At 34.8% G+C, this 22,642-nt stretch overlaps 2 long non-coding RNA genes across 6 annotated transcripts in view; one reads left to right on the top strand and one right to left on the bottom strand.

The window, feature by feature from the left end:
• Positions 1-22,642, top strand: part of LOC112645098 (uncharacterized) — an 84,685-nt gene that overhangs the window by 19,945 nt on the left and 42,098 nt on the right. For all 5 annotated transcript variants that reach the window (XR_003126966.3, XR_004811241.2, XR_004811242.2 and 2 more), the window contains 2 exons: positions 18,041-18,127; positions 20,587-20,718. This is a non-coding gene — a long non-coding RNA (uncharacterized LOC112645098). The remainder of the gene's footprint in view (positions 1-18,040; positions 18,128-20,586; positions 20,719-22,642) is intronic.
• On the bottom strand, positions 10,172-19,071 carry LOC112645090 (uncharacterized). Its single transcript, XR_003126963.1, has 2 exons — positions 18,672-19,071; positions 10,172-10,496 (listed from the first exon to the last, which is right to left on the bottom strand). It is a non-coding gene; the product is annotated as an uncharacterized LOC112645090 (long non-coding RNA).

The raw sequence follows: 22,642 nt of genomic DNA, 5'->3' as shown, positions 1-22,642 counted from the left end.
CCTCCGGGCCTACAGACCATCAATGATCCCCTGCCAAGTGGGCTTTCTCAAAATAACTGTGTACTTCATCAAGCCGGCAAGGAGAAGCTCTTAAGCAAACTGGCTGGTGAGATTTATATAACCCAATGTAATCACAGGAGGGACATCCCATCACCTTTTACCTATTCTGTTAGTTAGAAACTACTCACAGGTCCCACCCACACTCCAGGAAAGGAGATTAGGCAAGGTTACAAATGCCACAAGGCAGCGATACTTGTAGTTACCTTTGGGTTTGCCTGTCAATACCCAGTTAAAGATTTCATGAACTTAGTTGTTTTTCTATGCTTAGCAAATGAAAAGATAACCAGATTTGGGTTGATTTTTTTTTTTAATTCCTGCACTCATTTAGAGGCAAATATGGCATTAGTTAAAAGCACCAACTTTGGTGCTTTTGGAATAGTTACATAGACCTGGTATCAAATACAGTTTTTTTTTTAATTTTAATTCCAGTGTAGTTAACATACAGCGTTATATTAGTTTCAGGTGTACAATATAGTGATTCAACATAGTGCTCATCATGATAAGTGTACTCTTAATCTCCTTTACCTATCACATTCCAGTTTTCATAGGTGATTTAGAGATAGTTGTCATTAATCCGGAACACTGATTTTTAGAAACTTGAATTTCACAAGTTTCTATCTAAGAAATTCCAAACATAAAACTCACATTTTAAATAATTCCTTCTCTAAAATTAGATTGGACTGGATTTACTTATTTATTTAGGTATTTGGTAGACATACAAAATAATTAAACTTATTAACAATTTTTTTCTTTTGGTTTCTTTGTTGATCCCCCTTTAGGTAAGGACTTTGTTAACATGAAGTACAAAACCATGGGAGTACTTAAATATGCAAATCAAGTGGCCGTGGAGGGGGTCATTTTTCTAACAACCGTTGTTTTGTTATGCCATGTGGGCCCCATTCAGTTTCACATAAATGGTTGGAATATAAAACGTGGTTCATGGTATGAGTTCATGTACCAGCTGAATTTATTTTTGTCAATTAACAGCTGCATATGCTGCTGAGATCCTTTGACTAATATACTACATTTAGTTCATATTACAGCATCCAATACAGATCACACCAGGCCACGGCTGTCATGCAGAGAACAATTTTATTGTAGTCATTATTGTGGTCAGGGAATATTTCCTTTTAGATTTTTATTTTTTGCATTTAACTCAGCACAGACATGTTTAGATAACTGAGTAGGTAAGTAGCTAGCTAGCTAGATACTTCTTATGGGTGATTCATGCTAGATCATTTTGGAAATTGAGCCATGCTAAAAGTGCTGTACCGATGAAATGTATTGAATAGAATTTTTATAAATCAGAGGAAGTATGTATTAGAATTGGAGAAGAAAGTCCATTCCTGATTTGGTGGTTTAGGTCTAGTCTTATTCATATTTTAACTACCTTTTTCTTTATAGTTCTTTGTCCTTTACCATTGTTATTAAAATGGGCATGAAATTCAGGAAGGAGATTTAGACTTACTTAGTTCAGAGACCCGGTACAGGGTTTCACACTTAATAATTCATCATTTTGGCTAATCATGGCATTCTTCTTAGCCTCAGAGTCTTTGTCTATAAAATGGGATTGTTAAAGTTCTGCTCTATCTTATACAGTTGTTAAAATGATTAAAATAATATAAATGATGTATTTGGCGTGTCTCACAGTTTCTATGTATGTATGTCTCAAGGTCCTCGGGGTGTAGATATGTAATTCTGGGGTTATATAAAATTTCTCTGATTTACTAGGTGTTTTATAAAAAGATGCATATAACTGGGGTGACTGGCTGGCTCAGTAGAGTGTGAGATTCTTGATCTCAAGATCATGAGCTCAAGCCTTATGTTGGGTGCAGAGTTTACTTTAAAAAAATAAATAAACATACTTATTCTCTCAATCCAAAAAATACACGTAATTGTCTAATTCTACTTCTTAATAAAGTACATTTTATGCATACTGCATAAAATTTTGTTATATTTATTCCTGAATAAAACTGGTGCCATGCAAAGTTTTACTTTGGCTTTAAGAATTTCATGGCATATGGCTGCTCTGTAAATACATGTGCTTTATAAATTGTAAGCATTTTACACATCTGAATTATTATTATAAATAAAGGAAAGACTTTCTCATCAAAATAATCTAAAGATATGTTTTACTTCTCTAATAAAAGAATATGCTTGGATGAGATTAAAGAAGGCCAAAAGTATGTGACAGAAGGATAAATATGAATATTCTAATTCAAAGTATACTTAAAGTAATTATTAGTGACAGAGAATATCTTGATAATTATATATCAGAACCTTATAAAATCAGTGTCTTTTAAGTAATATAATAACTAAATGCTTCAGCCATCACATCACAAACAACAGCTTTAGATACCACCTTACAAAATGTAGTGAGCCTTTTACTGATCATGGCAAAGTTATTGAAGGTGGCAATTTAGTGGCAATTTAAATAAACCAGTCTTATCAACAGTTATTAAGCTCTTTCTAAGACCAATGGATATATTAACCACTTTAACACTCAAGATGAAGGATTGGTTTGAGGGACAACATGATTTGCTTTTGCGTTGGAGCTCACCAAATTATTCATGCCTCATCCCAGCTATTTCACAGGGCTGCATGGCAGAAACTAGGACTCCATTGCTTTCCAAATGTGCACATTTATCCAGATGCCCTCTTCATCCAAGAAAACCTTAGATTAGTAGACATTTAAATGCCACCGTTTGACTGATGTCCACAGAGCTTCTCTGCATTTCAAAACGAATGAAGGAATCATACAAGGCCATCTGGAGCGTAAAGGAGGTCATGTATTCTTAGGTTCTAATTCCAGATTGACCATGCCTGTATCACTGGGGCTATTCTCATAGAAATAGGTTTCCTAGAAAGTAGAATTACTTGATATATGATACAATAAATAGAGGAGAGAGCATAAATATGAAATGGAGAAAATTTACAAGGTGACTATACTCTTTCAATTTTTATGCTTCTACATTATATCATTACAATTCCATTCAGCTGTTCATTCTTTTAAAGTTGGTTAAACTGCTCCATTTAAGGATTTATGTACTAGATTCCTTACAAATATGGAACATAATTATCTGTGAGTTATGTTCTGAATATGGCACCTCTGAATCATTGTCACTTGGGCCTCAGCAATAGAAGTAGGTCATATTTTTGTTTGCTTGAGCTCACTGCAACTCATGGAGGATTTTTTTAAATAAAACATGGTAAAAAATAATTCTACCGAGTAATCTTATTGAAATATAAAACTAAGTGTAACTTCCATTATCTAATTCTCTAATTGTTTCCATATGTAGTCAATTAGATCCCTCAATACTGAATACACTGTCTTTTCCAAAAGCATTTCTAGTTCATTTAAAGTAACTGCAATTATAAATGGTTCCAATGGTTGCATCTACCCTGTTCAGCAACTTAACTCTCTCTTATGTAAATTCAAAGACCCTGAAAAATGCACCAGGCCTGTGCAGGTGTAGTAGAGGAGCTCCCTCTCTGACTTAGCTGGGAGTTTCCACTGTGAGAGCAATCTGGTTGTGGCATAACTGCCAAAAACTGACCAGGCTAAAGCCATTCAGTCTTTGAAGATAGGAGCCAACTTTTACAATGAGGCTGGTTGGTAGACAAAGTGAAACAACAAGAATTAGCCAATACTGATTTACTTTCACCATCTACTAATCTGTTAGATGAGAGAAACAACTTAGCTGTATTCCCTAGGTGTTCTTAAACAAGCACGTTTCTTATTTTAGTCCCTTTTACTCTACTCATATTTCTCCCCAAGTTATCACCCTCAGCCCACAGGTCATTCATTCATTCATCAAACAAATATGTGCTGTGTATCAATTACATGCAAAATGTCTCTATTAGGCACTGGAGGAAATATAGCAATGGATAAACTGGACAAAAATTACTGCCCTCATGAAGCTTACATTGGGGAGGGGAGAGTGGAAGATAATTGAAGAGATAAGTAAAAGTGCTAGGTAGGAAAATAAAGCAGGGAGCAGTTAGGGAATCTGTGTGGGAGGCGGGCTTGCATTTTTGGCCAGGGTAGCCAGGGTATTGTCAGTTGGATGGGGGAGACCCCTGGGCCTTGAGGCCTTGGCCCAGCCATCCCTGGAATGTCATCAGAAGCTCTTAATCTCGTAGCAAGAAAAGAAGTCAATGATGGACCGGATAGTGGTTGAGTGGAGCAAGTGAAGTTTATTAATGATAGAGCATACTCTTGAGAATTGAGCACAAGCAAGTTCAAGGAAGAACTATGCCCAGGTTTGGCTCTCTAGCTTATTGACCGTTGTTAATAACTAAGGGGTGGAATATTTATTTGAGGAGGGGATTTCTTTGGGAGTAGGGTTTCTTGCCTTTTCTCCCTTACTTGGTCAGGCTCCCCAGCCTTCATTGTCTTGGGTCTGTCTGTGGCTTTGTTTTTGGAATGCTGCCAGGACAGGTCCCTACCTTTCCTGATAACAAGGCATGACTCCCCTTTTGCTGGCCTTCAGGCCTCCTGCTGAGGCCTAACTAACTGCCTGCTTTAACAAGGGAGAGTATCCTTGAGAACGGGGCATTTGAGGAGAGATCAAAAAGGGAGAGGAGGGACCATCCTTGTGGCTATTAAGAGAAAAATGTCCAGGCACGGATGCAAATGCTCTGAAGGGACAGCTTACTGTTTAGGGAATAACAGTTACCTTAGCATGTTAGAGCAAAGTGAACTAGTATGAAGTGAATAAGTGATGAAATCAGAGAGGCCAGGGGAGTGAGGCCAATCACAGTGCTCCTTGGAGGGCCTTATAAGGACTTCAGCTTTTACTCAGAAATGGGAATTCAGTGGACAGTCATGAGACACTTGACTTAGATTTTGACAAGATCCCTCTGGTGTCTGTTTTGAGAAGAGAATGAGGAGATATTAAAGACCGAAATAGAGATCATGATTTCAAGTGAGAGATGGGTGGTAGTAGTGGAGGTAGAAAGAATTGGCTCGATTCTGGAAATATTTTGGCGGAGCCAACAGTATTTGCTGACAGATGAGATGTGAGTGTGAAAGAAAAGAAAAAGATAAAGGAGACTTGAGATTTTGGTCTGAGCCTCTGAGAAAATAAAACTAAAAACTGTAAGAGAGACCAATTTTGGGGAAAGTCTCAGAAGTCCAGTTTTTAACATGAGATGTCCGTTAGATAGCCAAGGGAATAGAATTACGAGCTAGTTGGGTATATGTCTTGAAGCTCAAGGGAGTAATCTAGACAAGATATATGAGATCTGGAGACATGAACCTGAACATGGTATGTAATGTGCTGAACTGAGATCACCCGAGGAGTGAGTGTAAGACAATGAAAGTAGCCTGTGGATGGTTCTCCCTGGTTCACTTTGTTGTCTTTTTGTTTCTTCAATTACTTATGTCTTTTAATTTGATTCTTTTTTGGGGGTGTTGAGAGAGTGGTACAAGCACGTTTTTTATTACTTATTTTTAGGCTGATTTACTTCTAAAATGTCACTTGAAACTTAACTGTAGCTAATATATTTCACTGATTTTTTGGGGTGAGTTTTTTACACACGTTTAATTCCCAACATATGCAAAAAGACAATACACATTTTAACACCCTAGTAAAAATTCCCATGATGCATATGTTTATCATATCTTATGGCAAGTCAGTTTTCATCATTTCAAAAGTAACAAAGGAAAGATTCCCGATTCAAAGTTTGACACTTTGTGTCCTCAGCATCTAATATACTGTCTCATATATAGAATGTGTTTAATATATGTTGATTGAATGAGTAGATGTGCATGTTAATTTATTGGGCATGCGAGAAATCTGAAGAAGGAATTTTATGGATCAAATTGAAGAAATAATATTCTAATTATTTTTAATAAGATTTTTAAAGTTATTTTTAATTTTGAAAGTTATAGAATTATAGAAAGGCAGTTAATACAGAAATGTAAAAGGAAATAAAAATAACTGGATTAAAGGACATTAAAAAACACTGTTGTAATAAATATTAATAAATAAATAAATAAATAAATAAATAAATAAATAAATAAATACACTATGTGTGGCACTCAAAATCCCTTTATTGGCAAGTGATGTAGGGTGGCAGGGTAATAGGTACCTGAGTTTCAGGGTTTGAATACTGGAGTTCTTACAAGGGGCTTCCTATCCCTGGAGGCCTTGGTTAGTTAAAAAAAAAAAAAAAAAAAAAAGTGTAGGCTTCCTTGGTGTGGATTTGGGATTTGCCACATGCCTAGCCCAGGCAGCAGACATGTTTTCTAAGCCACTCTGCTTCAGGGAACCAAGTAAGCAGGCAAAGCTGTCAATGACTGTCTCTAAGAACCTCCCATTGGAATTACTTTTCTTGCTTTGCACCACCCATGGATACCTCACATAAGAATCTTGAACTTCTGTCTTTCTTGCTTCTTGTACTGAAGAGTTTATCTGACAAGACTGTATACACACTGCTTAAGTTCTAGATGGTTAGACTTTGTTCCTATTAAAATGGAAGAATTTTTAGAACAGATTTAAGAGGCTAGTGAACAGAGGCAGAGGGGTGTGAAATATTTCAGAATAATCTGTGAGAAATGTAAAGGAAATTCAGTAATAAAAAAAATAGAAATTGGCAGCTAAATAGTAGGCTTAATGAATTTTGGCCATATGAAGAGAAATGAAGTGGCTTGCTACAGAATTCAATAAGTATTACTTTACTGAATAAATTAATCTCCTGTCACAGCTTAAAACACACACACATACACACTCTTCTACTGGAGTTTTGCATGAATAGAATAGCCAAACACACACACACTCTTCTACTGGAGTTTTGCATGAATAGAATAGCCAAACTATAAAAGGTTTTAATATAGTTGCATGAATAGAATAGCCAAACACACACACACTCTTCTACTGGAGTTTTGCATGAATAGAATAGCCAAACTATAAAAGGTTTAATATAGTTTTATTGAGAAGATAAAAAAAAAAGACACTCATCTTTTTTTTTTAAGACACTCATCTTTAAGTCTCATTTAGCCTCATAATTTTATGTATTACTTTATCTTTTTTATTTATTAGCATGTCTTGAGTAACTTTCTAGGAGCAGATGTTGATTTGTCAGGATTTTTGTAAAATCTCAAAATAATTTGCAAACTTGATTTTCATTTACATTTATTACAAAGTTTGAATGTTCCATATTTGTTTTTAAAGTGCAATTTTCTAACAAATAGATTGTTATAAAAGAAATGATAGTTGTAAGTACAGAGAATAACATTTATTTTTCTGCATGATTCCTTTAGAAATTTACCGGATTTTAATATGTTAATTATCTCAGAACTCTGCCCAACCACACATATAATAATGAAAATATTGCAAATGCTGTTAATAACTATCCAAACCATTATGAATCAATTACTCCAGCTCCAAGATCTGACACCCAGTGGGTGTTCAATAAACATTTGTTGAATTTAAATGAGTTGATTCAAGAAACTTGAATTGAGCCTCCTGTGGTTATTCATTTCTCTTCACTATCTGCATTTTATAAAGAAAGCAATAAATTCACTTAGAAAAGTCAATGTCATTGAATTCACAAATTCTAGCTCAGCCAGCCATGATTAGAGAAGATGATACTTGCTTGTCTTATTGAAATCATACATAAACCCCTTAGAAAGGGATTCTGATGTATGTGAAGTATTTCATCTGGAATTGCCAAGTACTATGATTTTTCCATCCTTTCTCTATCTTCTTTCTATCTGCTCTGTATGTGAATAATGAAAATACTAACATTGTAAACTTCCTAAAAATATTCAAATCAAATATAGTAGTCAGAGGTCTACAGTTGGAAGTAAAGGCCAACATAGGGGAAAAAAAACATCAAATGATTTTAGAGCTATATCAATCCTTGGATAAAATTATTACTTTTTTTTCTTTGAGTTGCTTCTGGCATATTACTGTCTAGCACTGACTGGGGAGAAAAGGAATGCAACTAGTCTTTCTTTCATTACTAGGTTCTTCTAAGTTTTAGTAACACTTTTGTTTTAGATATCAACTGATACAGCTAGCCATCTTTTTTTTTTAAACTATTTTTTTTTGAGATTTTATTTATTCCTGAGAGACACAAAGAGAGAGGCAGAGACACAGAGAGACGGAAAAGCAGGCTCCATGCAGGGAGCCTGATGTGGAACTCCATCCCTGGACCCCAAGATCATGCCCTGAGCCGTAGGCAGATGCTCCACTGCTGAGCCACCCAGGCGACCCGCTAGCCATCTTTTACACATAGGCTTCCACTCCAAGTCTATACCTGGGACACAGTAGATAGTCCATAAATATTTCTTGGACCAATAAATGAAAGAGTAACAGCATTGATATGTTTTTTGAGTAAAAAATAAGTTAGAAAACCTTAGGAAAATTACTCTTTCTAACTTGACCAATGTTATTTTCACACTTCAAAATACAAGAAATGCCCAGATTGTTTTCACAACAAGAAAAGTGGATCTAAGATAGCAGCTCAGATTTAAACAACAAGAACAAAATGTCTCCATTTTTTTGCAATAGTTTTGCCCTACTAGGGCCAGCAGAATAGAACTTAAGGACTTATTCAGAAATAGTAGCTCAAAAAGTTTTCATTTACCTGCTCTTGTCAATGAATGATGTGATCTATGAATATAGGTATTTATATGTACTGCTTTATATGGCTAAGTGTGCTGTTATTGTAATCAGAAACTATATAATATACGTCTTCCATCTGTACTTCTTATACTATTCAAAAATATATAAATCAAATGCATTGATTATTGAACAGTTAGAAAATGTAAGAAAATAATGTATCAACTTAAATTTCACTAGAAATAACATAAAATTTTTATAACATATTCTTCATGTTTAAAAATGTATATATTTAAAAACTTCTTAGAAAATGGGACTATTTTATGTGAATTAGTCTTTTGTTGTATTGGATAATATGGTATAAATATCGTTTCATGTAATTATATCAATCCACCATATTATTTTTTAATTCATCAGATTATTTTTAATGGCTGTTATAGACCATTATATGCATGTAAGAGATTTATCCCTGAATTTTATACTCTTAGAATTAATTTTTTGCTACAATTAGCAAATTTGTAGCAAAGAATACTGCACATATAGTTATGATTTTTTTTATTTATTATGGGCTATACATATAGGATTACTTCCCTTGTTGATTCATATTGCGAAGTCTCTTTCCAATATGGCAAGATGATTCAGTTTGGATTTCTACATATAATCTGGTATGTTTATTTCTCAAAATCATGCAAACAGCAAACAGCATCATTTAATTCTTTGACTAAATAATAAAGAAAGCAATCTCCTTATTAGCTGCCAATTCATTCTCTTTCTTAATTCTCACAGAACTCTATGAGGTAAGAACTAATACTATTTTCCTTTTATAAATAAAGATACTGAGATTCAGAATGCATTAAGGATCTAACCATAGGTTTCAAAGCTAGAATCCAAATCCTTTTTATCCATGAGTGGGTACTCCAACACTATCTCATTCAACCTTTCCTACTGAGAAAAGGAACATTTTAAAATTCCATGTCCTGACAACTGGCATTACATAAAATCTATTCCCTACTTGTATTTTCTGCTCACTATTTTTTTCTTGGGATCACGATTTTCTTCATTACTGATTTGCAAGAAATCTTTAAATATAAGGCAACAACTTTGCTACAATACATTTTTGCTTTGCATTTGGATCTTATTCAACTCTGTGCAATAGCTCAATATAGCCACAAGATTCTGAAAAGTTTGCATAGGTTGGAAATCATTAGATTTCCAAAATTTGTGACTTCCAAATAAGTAAAATGCTGCTTAAGTGGACAGGATTAATCCTTTCAGGAATAATAAAGTTCCTTACTGGCCTCCCAAGTCTTTTCAGATAAAGAAAAGTTACTCTTTATCTAAAGTGCTTTTTAACACACACACACACGCGCACACACACACACACACACACACACAGTAAGAGTAACATTTTATTTTGAAAAAGTAATTTCAAGGCATTCATTTTTAGATCCAGGAATAATGATCTTTAAACACTGTTACATGAAACTGAAAAATAGATAATTGGTATATATTTTGAATAAGCAAAGAGATCTGCATCATTACCTGGTTAGAAGTTGCTTTAATGAAATGGTCCAAATGAAGGGAAAATGAAGAATTTTAAAGGTCATAAAAACATCTTAGCCTTTTCATGAGCTCTTGAAAGCAATTTCTAAGTAGAAATAAATTTTTCCGTTATTGAGTACTACCTTAAATTTATTGAAAAGCTTCTTGAAGTTGTTCACCAGGAGTTCTATAAAATGTGTCTTTAAACCCATTTTTCCTTCTTTTCTCTCATCAAAAAGCAGCTTGAGGATACTTGCCCGGTTGGTTGTCACTTTGAGAGGGTCTTTTAGTAAACGTGTTCTGAGCAGGAACTCTTTGGATCTGTAAGAGACAGCTGGCTCTTATTAACAAACTTTACATTACAAATAGAGGCATGCATATCACACGTGGGGGCTTTTGCAACTCTTTGCCTTGCAATTCCAGGCAGGTGTTCTTCCCACAGAGGCCAATGCTCAGGCACTCTTATTTTAACTATAGATGAGTTAGAGGGAACATATGCTTGCCTTGGAGAGCAATGAGTAGAGTAGAAGCATAGTTACCCAACTCCAACGACAAATGTGGAACAATGGTCCCCTAGAGCAGAGGTAAACTCAGGATCAAACATTCTTGGAAAAACAAACAAACAAACAAACAAACAAACCCAAGACCAGATAGCTAATAAATGGGTGTTATGCTAAATGTTGGCAAATTGAACTCCAATAAAAAAATAAAAAATAAAAAAATAAAAATAAAAATAAATTTTATGAAAAATTGCATACTCTCATTTATAATAAAAGAAACACAACTTGTTTTGTGTTTTGTAAAGATTATTGGTAAGGACATGTGTGAAGAAATATACACTTTGATAAAAATTTCATATATATATGAATTTATACATACATTTATATGTGTATATAGATGAAATTTATATGTAAAATATGTAAAGTAAATTTATAAATTTATATTGTATAATAAATAAATATAATATGCTTAAATATAAAATGTTATGCATTACATATGAATTTCACATATACATACATATATACACATACATGAGACATATGCACAAGATACATACAATGTTTACATTATATACATAGGGTATGTGTGTATATAAAATCTATTTGCAAGAATATACACACATATGTATAACATATCTACATATATGAAATTTATTTTTGAAGTATAGATTTCTCTATACATACTGTTACCAATAATCTTTCAAAAAACAAAAACTACTTCTATTTATTATGTAGATACATGTATATATATATAAATATATATACATGCATACATATGTTCCTCTTTTTCTCTCTCTCTCATCTAGAGCCCAGCTAGTCTATTTATCCTAGGAAATTATCCCATGGAAATAATTGGATAACAATACAAAAATATGTGTATAAGAATTAAAACTATAATAGAAGTAGCTTAAATGTTAACCACATGGAATTAATTAAATGAACCACGGTACAGCTATACTTTGACCTACTAGGCAACTGTCAAAGAGGATAAATTCTCCGTTATTCTGCTCCTAGTGATGTAACATTGGACAATTTCTTAATTTCTTTGCACTTCATTTTTCTCAACTGTAAATGAGGATAATTATTGTATCTAACACACTGGTTGTTATAAAGATAAAATGAGTTATGTCAAGTACTGAGAAAGATGTCTGGCATATAGCTATTTTAAATGCTGCATTTTATTATCCTTGGTAGATTATGAAATATAGCTGCATTGCCTAGCTAGCTACATGAATATATCAGATTAGAGGATAATATGTATTATATATATTTATAATTATATGAACATTTAATAAATGTTTTATACACACATATATACATACATATCTCCAATTTGTGGGTACAAAAGCAAGTCTGAATGGATAGTTACTGACTATTAAACAGTGATATTCTCTAGGGTGATTTAAGGGGCAGCTTCATGTTTTCCTTTATACATTTCTTCAGTTTAGACATTTCTGTTTATGATATATTTAATAATATACATACATTACTTTTATAAACTAGAACAGGAAGGTAACATTGATTGTAGAAACAATCTGAAGAGCAAAAACATCTTCCAAACAAGGGACAGAAATTTAATTACATATGCAAAATAGGTTCAATACTTACTAGTAATTTAACAGAAAATATTTGTGAAGTATTTTTACGCACATTCATTACTGCAGCTGCATATATTTATTGCGCAATGGTTATGGCATTTATGTTCTATTTTTGCATAATATTCCATTATTTACATTTGTTTTCCTTGCTTGATTATAAGATATTTAATTAATATGAGAGAACTTACTTTTTAATTATGCCAACATTTCATTATTTAAATAACAACTGTGATTATGAGTTGACTACATTGATAACATTCATTCCTGGATTCTAACCTTTCCTAAATCTTTTTGTTGGAATAACTTTAGCATTATAGGCTCCTGGGGAAACTAAATATATTTATCACCTCTGACTCTTGCACTATTCTGGTAATCTATAAAGTTTGTTTTACTGAGGATGTAAGAATAAAATGGGGACTTGGGGAGAAATTGTAAAAGAATATTCCAGATATTTCAGACAGAAATGAATGACAGAGTTGATCAAGGCTCCAAGGAGCAGGAATTAGCTATCAGTGATCATGAAAAACAAAAAGACATTTCATTATCACATTAGAACAACTAATCATCTAATTATGCTGTGAAAGGAAGTCCACTCAGTCATAAGCTATATACTCACAATATTGTTTCCTGATAGCATCTGAAAGTTTGCCAGACTGACCCAGTTCTGCATCTTTATAATTGGCCACTTAAAAGGCATTTTTATTCTCAAATATTTTCTGATGTTCCTGATATCTTATTGTTAATTTGTAAAAAAAAAATTTTGTAGTCAGAAATACTATTCTCTATTCTTTTGATCTTTTGAAATTTATTGAGACTCATTTTATGCCCCCACCATATTGTCCTTCCCAGCAAATATTCCTTGTATGCTCACAAAAAGAAGTGTGTATTGATAGCTGTTGGGTACAGTTCTATAAATACCAATCAGGCTAACTAAATTGATGTGATTGTCCAAATCTTCTATAATGATCCTGATATTTTGTCCCTTCAGTTCCTGAGAAAACATTCTTGAAATGTTTAACTATATGTGAATTCTATTTGTTCTGTTAGTATTTAAGTTGTTCTTCATGTACCTAAAAGCTTTGTTTTTATATACTTAAAATTTAAAACTGTTAAGTGGTCTAAATGAATTCCATTATGAGATATCTTATCTCTAGTAAAGACCATTCCCTTGAAATTTACTCCAATGCAAGACCCATCCATGCTTAGTGTTTGCATATATATCCTTCCATGCTTTTATTTTCAGCATCTTTGTTAATATTTAAACCGTGTTTCTTGGAAATAGCATATAATCAAATCCTCTTTTTAAAAATCTAGTTTAAAAATCCCTGCCTTTTATTAGTCCATTTTGATGAAATACATTGTAATTGAGTTTGTCTATCATCTTCATATTCGTTCCTATTTAGGTCATTAACAATGTTAAAATAGTACAATATAATTCCATGTTCTTACTGTAATTATCTTCTATTGTGTTAAAAGCATATTGCTTTAATAAGTTATTCTTTTTTTTAAGATTTTATTTATTTATTCATGAGAGACAGAGAGAGAGAGAGAGAGAGAGAAGTAGAGACACAGGCAGAGAGAGAAGCAGGCTCCATGCAGGGAACCCGATGTGGGACTCGATCCCGGGTCTCCAGGATAACGCCCTGGGTGGAAGGCAGTGCTAAACTGCTGAGCCACCTGGACTGCCCAATAAGTTATTCTTTTTAAAACATTTACAGATAAATTTGTGTGTGTATATATAAGGTAAAAAGATATTTTATATCTACCCATATTTTTATCCTATCTGGTCCCCTTATTGGTTTCTGCATATCTGACTTCCATATGATATCAGTTCCTGGAGAACATCATTAGCATTCCATCCAATACAGATCTACTAGTGATGGATTTGCCTAGTTTCTACCTTTCTGAAAGTGTCTTTCTTTTGCCTTTATTTTTGAAGAATAATTTCCCTCAACATGAAATTCCACTTGGCCATTCTTTTTTGTATTTTCTTTCAACACTTTAAAGATGTCATTCAATTGTATTTGGTCCTCATTGTTTTTGATAAATTAGTTACCAAAATATCTCCATGTAATAGTTGTTTTTTTCTTTAGCTTTTCTTTATATTTGGTTTTCATCAGTTTAACTATGATGAGATCAGTGGTAGTTTTCTTTGCAGTTACATTGTTTGGGGGTTGTTGAACTTTTTAGTCTATGGGTTGACATGGTTTATCAGTCAGGAAAAAAATCTCAGCCATAGTGTCTTCAAATAGTTCTTCTGGACCATTTTCTCTTTTCTTTTGAGACCTCAATTATACATAAATTACACCCTTTGATATTGTTTCACAGATCTCAGGTGTTCTCTGCCTTTTTACTCCTCTTTGGATTACACGTTGAATACTTTCTATTAATAGATCTTCAACTGATATTTCTGCTGTCTGGTCTTCTGCTAATCTCACAGGAAAAAAACCTGATAATGTATTTTTCATTTTTGCCATTTTTATAGTGTCTACCTCTCTGCTAAAATTCCTTGTCTATACATGTATATTGTCCGCATCTTTGAGTAGGAGCATTTCCCCTAGTTATTTTAAAGTCTATGATAATTCCAGCACTGAAGCCAATTTTAGCTCTATTTCCTTTGATTATTTTCTCCCTACATTAAAGTTCATATTGTTTCTTTTGTTGTGTCTTTTATTATTATCGTTGTTATTGTTGCTTTTTATGGCAGACTTTATACATAACAGACCAAAGTAAATAATATTTATCTCTGTAAAAAGGCTGATTTAGCACACAAGTGCTCACAACTCGTGGAATTTTAGTTCATTTTAGTTTCTTTGCATATTCAATTCTCCGATTTTTTATAAACTCCATTTTGTTGCTTACACAGGTTGTTCTAGTAGTTTGGGTCGAGTGCTACTCACTTGTAGCTTTCTACATAGTAACTCCAGTTTGTGATTAAAAATTAGCACCTCTAATTTGATCTCATGGTCTGGTACTATGAAATTTTCAGCCAACCTCAGAAAATTATAAGGAAAAAATCAAACATGAAAATCTATTTCTTATCTCCTCCTTTGTTTCATACCATGTTCTTCTTTTTTTAAAAAGAATTTTTATTTATTTATTCATGAAAGACCGAGAGAGAGAGAGAGAGAGAGAGAGAGAGAGAGAGAGACACAGGCAGAGGGAGAAGCAGGCTCCATGCAGGGAGCCGGATGTGGGACTTGATCCCCGGTCTTCAGGATCACACCCTGGGCTGAAGGCGGCGCTCAACCGTTGAGCCACCCGGGCTGCCCATATACCATGTTCTTCTTTCAGACTCAGTGTTTGCTTTGAAATTCCAATTTGTTTCTTTAGTACTTTCCTCGTGCTGATATCCTCATTTGATTTGAATGTACCATTTCTCTCTTTAGGCCAGTTTTACTTTTTATAGGGACATGTGACTTTTCCTGATCTTAAATCTTGGTCTATGGTAATTCTCTCCTCTTTTTAAACCCTTCCCATTTTTTGGCAACTTCACGCAATTAGATACTCATCACAGTTTCTACTGATGATTTTTTGTAAATTATGTTTCAAATAATGTATGGCCCCATAGATCTGTCACATAAGTATGTTGCTATGATTAATCAATAAATACTTTATCAATTGTTTTTACTTGATTGAATTTCCTCAAATCTATTTACTGAGAATAACATAAAACTCTAGGGAGTTTTTATAAATCTGGTCATTATATTTTTATATTACTCTTATTTTTATAAACATGTTACATATATTAACACTGGTTATTTGATAACTTATAGATTAAGAATATTTTATTCTCAGTATTATTGAGATGATTCAATATTTGATGCAACACTTAGATATAGACATTCAATTCAATCATTACATATATTTTAAGTGTGGAATTATCAAAATGAATACAAAGATGAAGTCTTCTCATTAAAGCTAAAATGTAGCTATGCCGAAAAATTCCCTCACTTTTTTTTGTTGTTGTTGAAAATTTTATTAACATTTAGTTTAAAAAGCTTTACACCCGTGCCAAGCCAATTCATAGAAGGTTCTCAAATAAGTTACCCATTATAGTTTGGTCCTTTGTTTAGAAGTCGTGGGGCCTTGGTATTTTTTTGTTAAGCAGTTTAAGAATTCATTATCTTGGTCCAGGGCTGGTAATATTGCACCACTTTCTTCTCCCTCACAAAAATGGTTCTCGATAATGTTCAAAGCAGTCAGGGCAACCTGAGGATTCTCATGAAGTTGCAAAGCCTCAATTTTATCAATGCCACCAATTTCTTCTATCAGAAGACACAGATTTTCCTTCTTTGAAAGCTTCTCTGCTGCCTGGAGGATAAAAGAGATAACATCAGGGATGATGATAACAATTTTGGTGTCTTGGATGGTAAGCAGATTCACCGGGGGCTCCAGGACTCCAGAGTGGACAAGGTGGATCAACTGGTCTATGGTGCCTCCAGTTCTGAAGTTAGCCACGGTCCAAACAGCCTCTTTCTGGACTTTAAATTCTCCATTTTTTAGCAGAGCCACCAAGGGAGGCAGCATGCCGCAAGCGATCAGCCACTGGATGTGTTCACAGGGCCCTGCAGCCACATTGCTCAAGGCCCAAGCTGCCTCCTTCTGGATATAAAGTCCATATTCTAAAATATAGTAACAAGAATTGGAGATTAAATTGCACAAAATCAATAGTGGTGCCTAAATATGTGATGTACTTATACATATTTTGGAATGATATAAAAAAGGGGGGTTGGATTAGGAGAGAAATACCATATTCAATAAAATACTGCTTAGCTAATTTTTAATCTAATTAAATACTGAAATTTAAATATTCAGTTCTCCCATACAGCCCATTATTACTCATTTTCAGGGAGCAAATGGTCCAGAAATATTTAAGATATGAAAAATATGTGATAAAAATGTGAAATCTGTCTGAATTCTACATGTCTGAGCCTCACTGATTCTGTTCAATGAGTATTTGAATGTGTGTATGTGTATGTTTTTTTTTCTTTTTTTTATGTGTATGTTTTAATCACAATGTAGTTCTGAGTCAATCAGAGTAGATGTCTAATTTGTCACTATAGTATTTTTTAGTTTTCAGAAGAGGAGAGAAAAATCCCATCCCCTTACAGCACATGGAATATGTTGAGATGAACAGCTCCTTAATGAAGAGTAGAATGAGAATTATGATAGGCTATTATCTAGGGAAATGTCCTAGCAAGGAAAACAGGAATTGTGGAAACATCTGGGTTGGATTTTCATCCTAGGCAACCAAACGTTGTACTCAAGAGAAGCAAACCTTCCCAAAGAAAACACACTGAATCTGTCTGCTTTTATTAATGTGCCTCACTGGTGAATCTCCAGTGGTGATGGATCACCCTCATTTAAGGAATGATGTGCTGGAAAAATGCATTATTTTCAAGAGTAACAGAGTGGATTAATGCAAGTGTGTACTGAAAAAAAAACTCAAAACTCTCTTATGATATATGCTGATTTTCGGGTGTTCCCCATTTGCACGGCTATTTAAGCAAGCACTCTAAATGGAAATGCATTTGACATTTTTGTAACTGAATGTGATCGAACAACATTAGAATTTAGCTGATTTCTCAGAAAATTATTAAACCAATTTCTTCCTCATTTCCAATACTTGCATGGAGAAAAGGAGGAATAAAAGACCTTTAGTAAAAATTGACACTCAGATAGAAAGCTGCCTGGGAACAACGTAAGGAGGTTGATATCTTTTTTTTTCTTTCCTTTCTCTCCCTTCCTTCTTCTGTCACAATAGTCCCAGGCTGCATACATCATCAGAGGAGAATTTGGATCACCTGTTTCCAGGCCTTGGTAAAGCAATTCAGGATAAATGTTCCATAAGGTACCTTGAGACTGAGTTATGCTTTCCATTAATGTTTATGTGACAAGGACTTGTTAATACAGAAATATTCTTAAATGCTCTATAATAAATGATTTTGGCCTTGTGGTGCCTGATGGTAGACAACTGAGCTTTAAATTCTGCCAAGGAGGTAAGAGATATCACAGTAAGATGACGATGTCTGCTGTACAAGATCACCAGGCACCGGTGGTTATTATATTAGCTGGTACAAGTTAGGGTAGCCTATGAACCAGGCTGATGACAGGAAACATAATTGTTAGGCTATTTGTAGCTTATATCTGCAAGAAGATTCCTGTTGTTTTATTGAAAACCACTTTAGTTATCTATTGCTGCATAATAAATTACCACAAACTTAGCCACTTAAAGTAATACATAATTATTACCTAACAGTTTTCAAGGTCAGGAATCAGGGCCTGGCTTAGCTGGGGCCTCTGCTTTAGGGTCTCAAAAGGCTGCAACCAAGTATCCACCAGGGATGGGGTCTCATCTGACACTTTACTAGGGAAGGCTCTACTCCCAAACTCACATTGTTGTTGGCAGGACCCAGTTCCTTGCTCTGGATGTTGGCTGAGGTCTCCCTCTGTTCTTGCCATGTTCATATGGCAGTTTGTTGCATCAAAGCCAGCAAGAGACAGAGCTAAAATGAGACTCTTCTGGCAGACAGAAACTACGATCCTACATATCCTAATGATAGAAGTGATATCCATCACCTTTGCCAGATTCTGTTGGCAAGAAGCAAGTCACAGGTCCTGTTCACACTCAAAAGGGAATGACTACACACAGGCATGAATACCAGGAGTCAGGGATCACTGAGGGCACATCCCATTCACCAGGTATTTCTCTACTTTTGAATCCAGTTACATCTAAATAACTTTATACTCCTGCAAAATTCTGTACAAACATTTCTGGGAAGGAGAATTTGTAGACTTAAGGAGTTCTAAGTGATGTATTATGAAGTCAGTCTAGAAGTTAGAGAACATATATTATCTGATCCTTCTCCACTCTTTGCTAACTTCATAGCATAGGATCATGTCTAGCCTTCCACGCCTCCATTTCCCACATGTGAAATAGGAACAGTGTACTTATCCTGCCTATCTCATGAACATATTCTTATAATTAACTGACATTTTTAAAAAAGTGCTTTGAACAAATCAGTTGCTTAAAACCATAAGATTTATGTGCAGGTGGCCTAGCTTTCCTCAAATTTCATTAGTCTGAGATCCCATATATAATAATGACTTGACATGTTTTGATTCCATAATTTATAACAAGTGATTTCAAGTTCACTGTACCTCCTTGGAAATCCAGCCTCCCTGTCCTGAGTGGTTTTGTGAACTTTTAAAGAATATCTCACATTCCTATAAATACTCTCTAGTCAGCAGCCAGATGCCATCCACAATTTCCTACTTTTTTTCCTTCCCTGGGCTGCCTGTGTAGGCTCCTGAGAATCTGCCAAGGCCATTGTCTTCTCTGGGAACAGTGCCCTCGAGCTTCAGAGGTGGTAGATCTATGAATTGAGGGTTTCAATAGGACCATATAGTACATCTTCCTCCTTCACCTCAAGTTTAGAGCCAGTGGAAAAGCAGACACAGGAGCTTGATAAATACAGACTAAAATATTAGCTTTATTACCGGTGGAGGTGAATTAGAAAACACACCATGGGATTTGACTACATGGATCACCTACTAGCTATTGCCTGAGTTCTGATCTTGGAAAACTCTTTTTAGGAACACAGGATATGCAGTTTGTTGACACAGATAAGCTGCAAGAGGAAATCTCATATCCACTGAGCCCTGATAATAGGACAAATAGCAAGGCCCCCAAGGCATGAGCTGCTTGCTCACCCACTGAAGAACAGGAAACAGTAGGCACCAGATTTCCACATCTCACCAATCATGGCAGCCAATCCTTCTTCCATGGAGAGGAGGGACTAAGGAAAGGACAGAGGCTGGAGGAAGAAATTCACATAAACACGAGAAAAATGAAATAGGATACCCCCTACCATTGTGTACCGCATTAAGGGAAAGTTGGAGACCAGTGGGTCTCTCACTGAGAAAGGTTTCTCTGAGATGAAAGGTATTGAGCAGAGCTCATTTTGTTCTGGTGAAGAATCTGAAAAAGAGTGGATCAGCGAGGGTGTAGCTCTGCTATCCATATGTAATAAAAATGAAACATTACTGGTATACTGTGATGTTTACTCCCTGTGAAATGGACTGGGCCACAGGATGGAAGCTGATAAAACTAAACCAAATGCAACCACAATACGGTAACGGCATCAAGTCCTCACTAACAGTTATATTTCTGTCAATTCTTGCAAGGTCACATGCTTTGATTAGTTGAAAGTCAGTGATCACAGATAATTGAAAACTTGAAAATAATAATACTTGGCATAGTGCTATTTACTGAGACTGATTTTCTTTTTTTATTATCTTTGTAAATAGCTCACTGTGCCTCCCAAATAGTTTTAGAAAATCACAAGAAGGCTAAAGAAGAATAAGCACCAAAGAAAAGTGAGATGGTCTGCAAACTATTTTCAGAATACCAGGTCTGATTCAGACAATGAAAATGAAATAGTAAGTGAATTTGGTTTTTAAACAATATTAAAGAAAAAAATCAATTTCTCCTTGACTTAATGTGCACTGAATACAAAAATATTTCCTACCTATTTGAAGATGTAACACATAAAGCCAACCAGTCCAAGGAATTCTTATGTCCCCCTCTGGTTTACTGTGACTTACCAAGATCTTTGGAAAGTCAAGTTTTTGTTGTTATTTATGGGGCACTCCCCTTGGTCACATATCCATTGGGAAAATCTTAACGACAGACTCTCTTGGCTCTTGCCCCCTTCAAAAAGTATGAGTGAGTTAGAGTCTCTAAGCCTGAGTATTTCCCAGGATATTTTTACTGTCTCATAAAATTAGGCTTCTCTACTCTTCACGTTTCCCAGTTATGTCCCAGAGTACCAGCAGCTTAAGTTCAAGTCAGGACTTCTTTTACTCCCACCACTCTTCTCCACTTCTCATCAATAATATCTTAGAAACACATTGGTGGAAACTGAAATTACGTGACAGGAATAAATTATGCTCACTCAACACTTTTTCTATATTTGCTGTTGAGAGAGAAGTCAACTTCTGTCATTTTGATGAGGTCATTTAATCCCTATAGGTAAAAAGTTGGGATTACCAGATGCTAAGAATTTGTCGTAAATTGGCTGATTTTCTTCTTGCAATGCCCAGCCACCCCTGTGTTTGTTAGGTAGTTACACAATCACAAGAGTTCCACAGAGCTGAAGGGGAATTGGATAGAACATTTTCCTCTGGAGCAGGGTGAGCTCACATTTGAGTTTTAAAATGCATTATATTGCAGGTGTTGACCCAATCCTGGCTAATGCAGAGGAAAGTGCACCCCCATGACAGGAAAGGGAGCTAAAAATGTTTCCTGCTGTGCTTATAGCTCTGTCATCACTGTCCATTATTCTTTGTAGATGGTTTTATTGGCTGCTTTGGTCCATAACTCTTCCGCTAAGCAGTTCTTATCTCAAAAACAACTCAATCATCCACCTGTCCATCACTCATCATGAGTCCCGTTGTGTCACTAGATGGAAAATTGCTGAATAAAATATCTCACTTTTAATATAGAGCCAAAGCGAGACAATAAAGACTGCACTTTGAGTTTTCTCCAAAACTAATAGTGCTTATTCTAACCAGTGTCTACAACAGATGTTGCAGCAGCTAAGGATATTTATACCAATAGGATAATTCTTTGGAGTGTAGTCCTAATTTGCACCTTTCTTCTCCTAATGCTGGGGACAGTCAGGACAGGGGAAATTCATACATAGGGTAAACAAGATGGTTTGGCTTGGGATTTCAGAGTTTTCACTTGTTTCTGATCTCCTAAAACAATATCTTCAAAATGTTATATGGGTCAGGATAGCATGAGGGACTGGACCAAGGATCATTTTTATAAAGTCACTAATGCTGTGTCTTTTCGATCAGATAAATGGAAATTGGACATTTAGAGGAGATTGCTGAGAAAGTAGATTACCAATAATGCTAGCAAGCTTTATTTCTAAAACACAAGCAAAAGAAAAAAAAACATTCTTCTTAGTTTTAGTCTAGATTACAAGTTCCATAATTATATTTATGTATTATATACTCTCTTTTGGCAAAGCCCAATTTTTTGAAAAGGACTCAAATGAAGACTGCAGTCATCAGAGTTTTAGAACTTGTGACAATAGTCAAGATCTCCACACTTACCCTCAAGTAGTTCTTAACTTTTTTAGTCACTGCTTTCCTATTTCAATGGTAGTCATAGAAACTTGCTGAATATGCTGGACAATGCAATCAGAGCACAACTCTGATTAGTCACAAGCTCTGTGAGATTATTTATTTATTTGTTCCAAATAGAGTTAATACCTCAATTGAAATAGATTTTCAAGTTCTGGGCCACTATAAATCTTATAACTGCTCATCTTTCTTTTGTTGTCATTAGGTGCTT

The sequence above is a fragment of the Canis lupus genome, chromosome 32 (genome assembly GCF_003254725.2).
Source record: "Canis lupus dingo isolate Sandy chromosome 32, ASM325472v2, whole genome shotgun sequence".
Classification (NCBI taxonomy): Eukaryota; Metazoa; Chordata; class Mammalia; order Carnivora; family Canidae; genus Canis; species Canis lupus.
The sequence above is the reverse complement of the archived record's forward strand: the minus strand, read 5'-3'. Positions and strand labels throughout refer to the sequence as shown.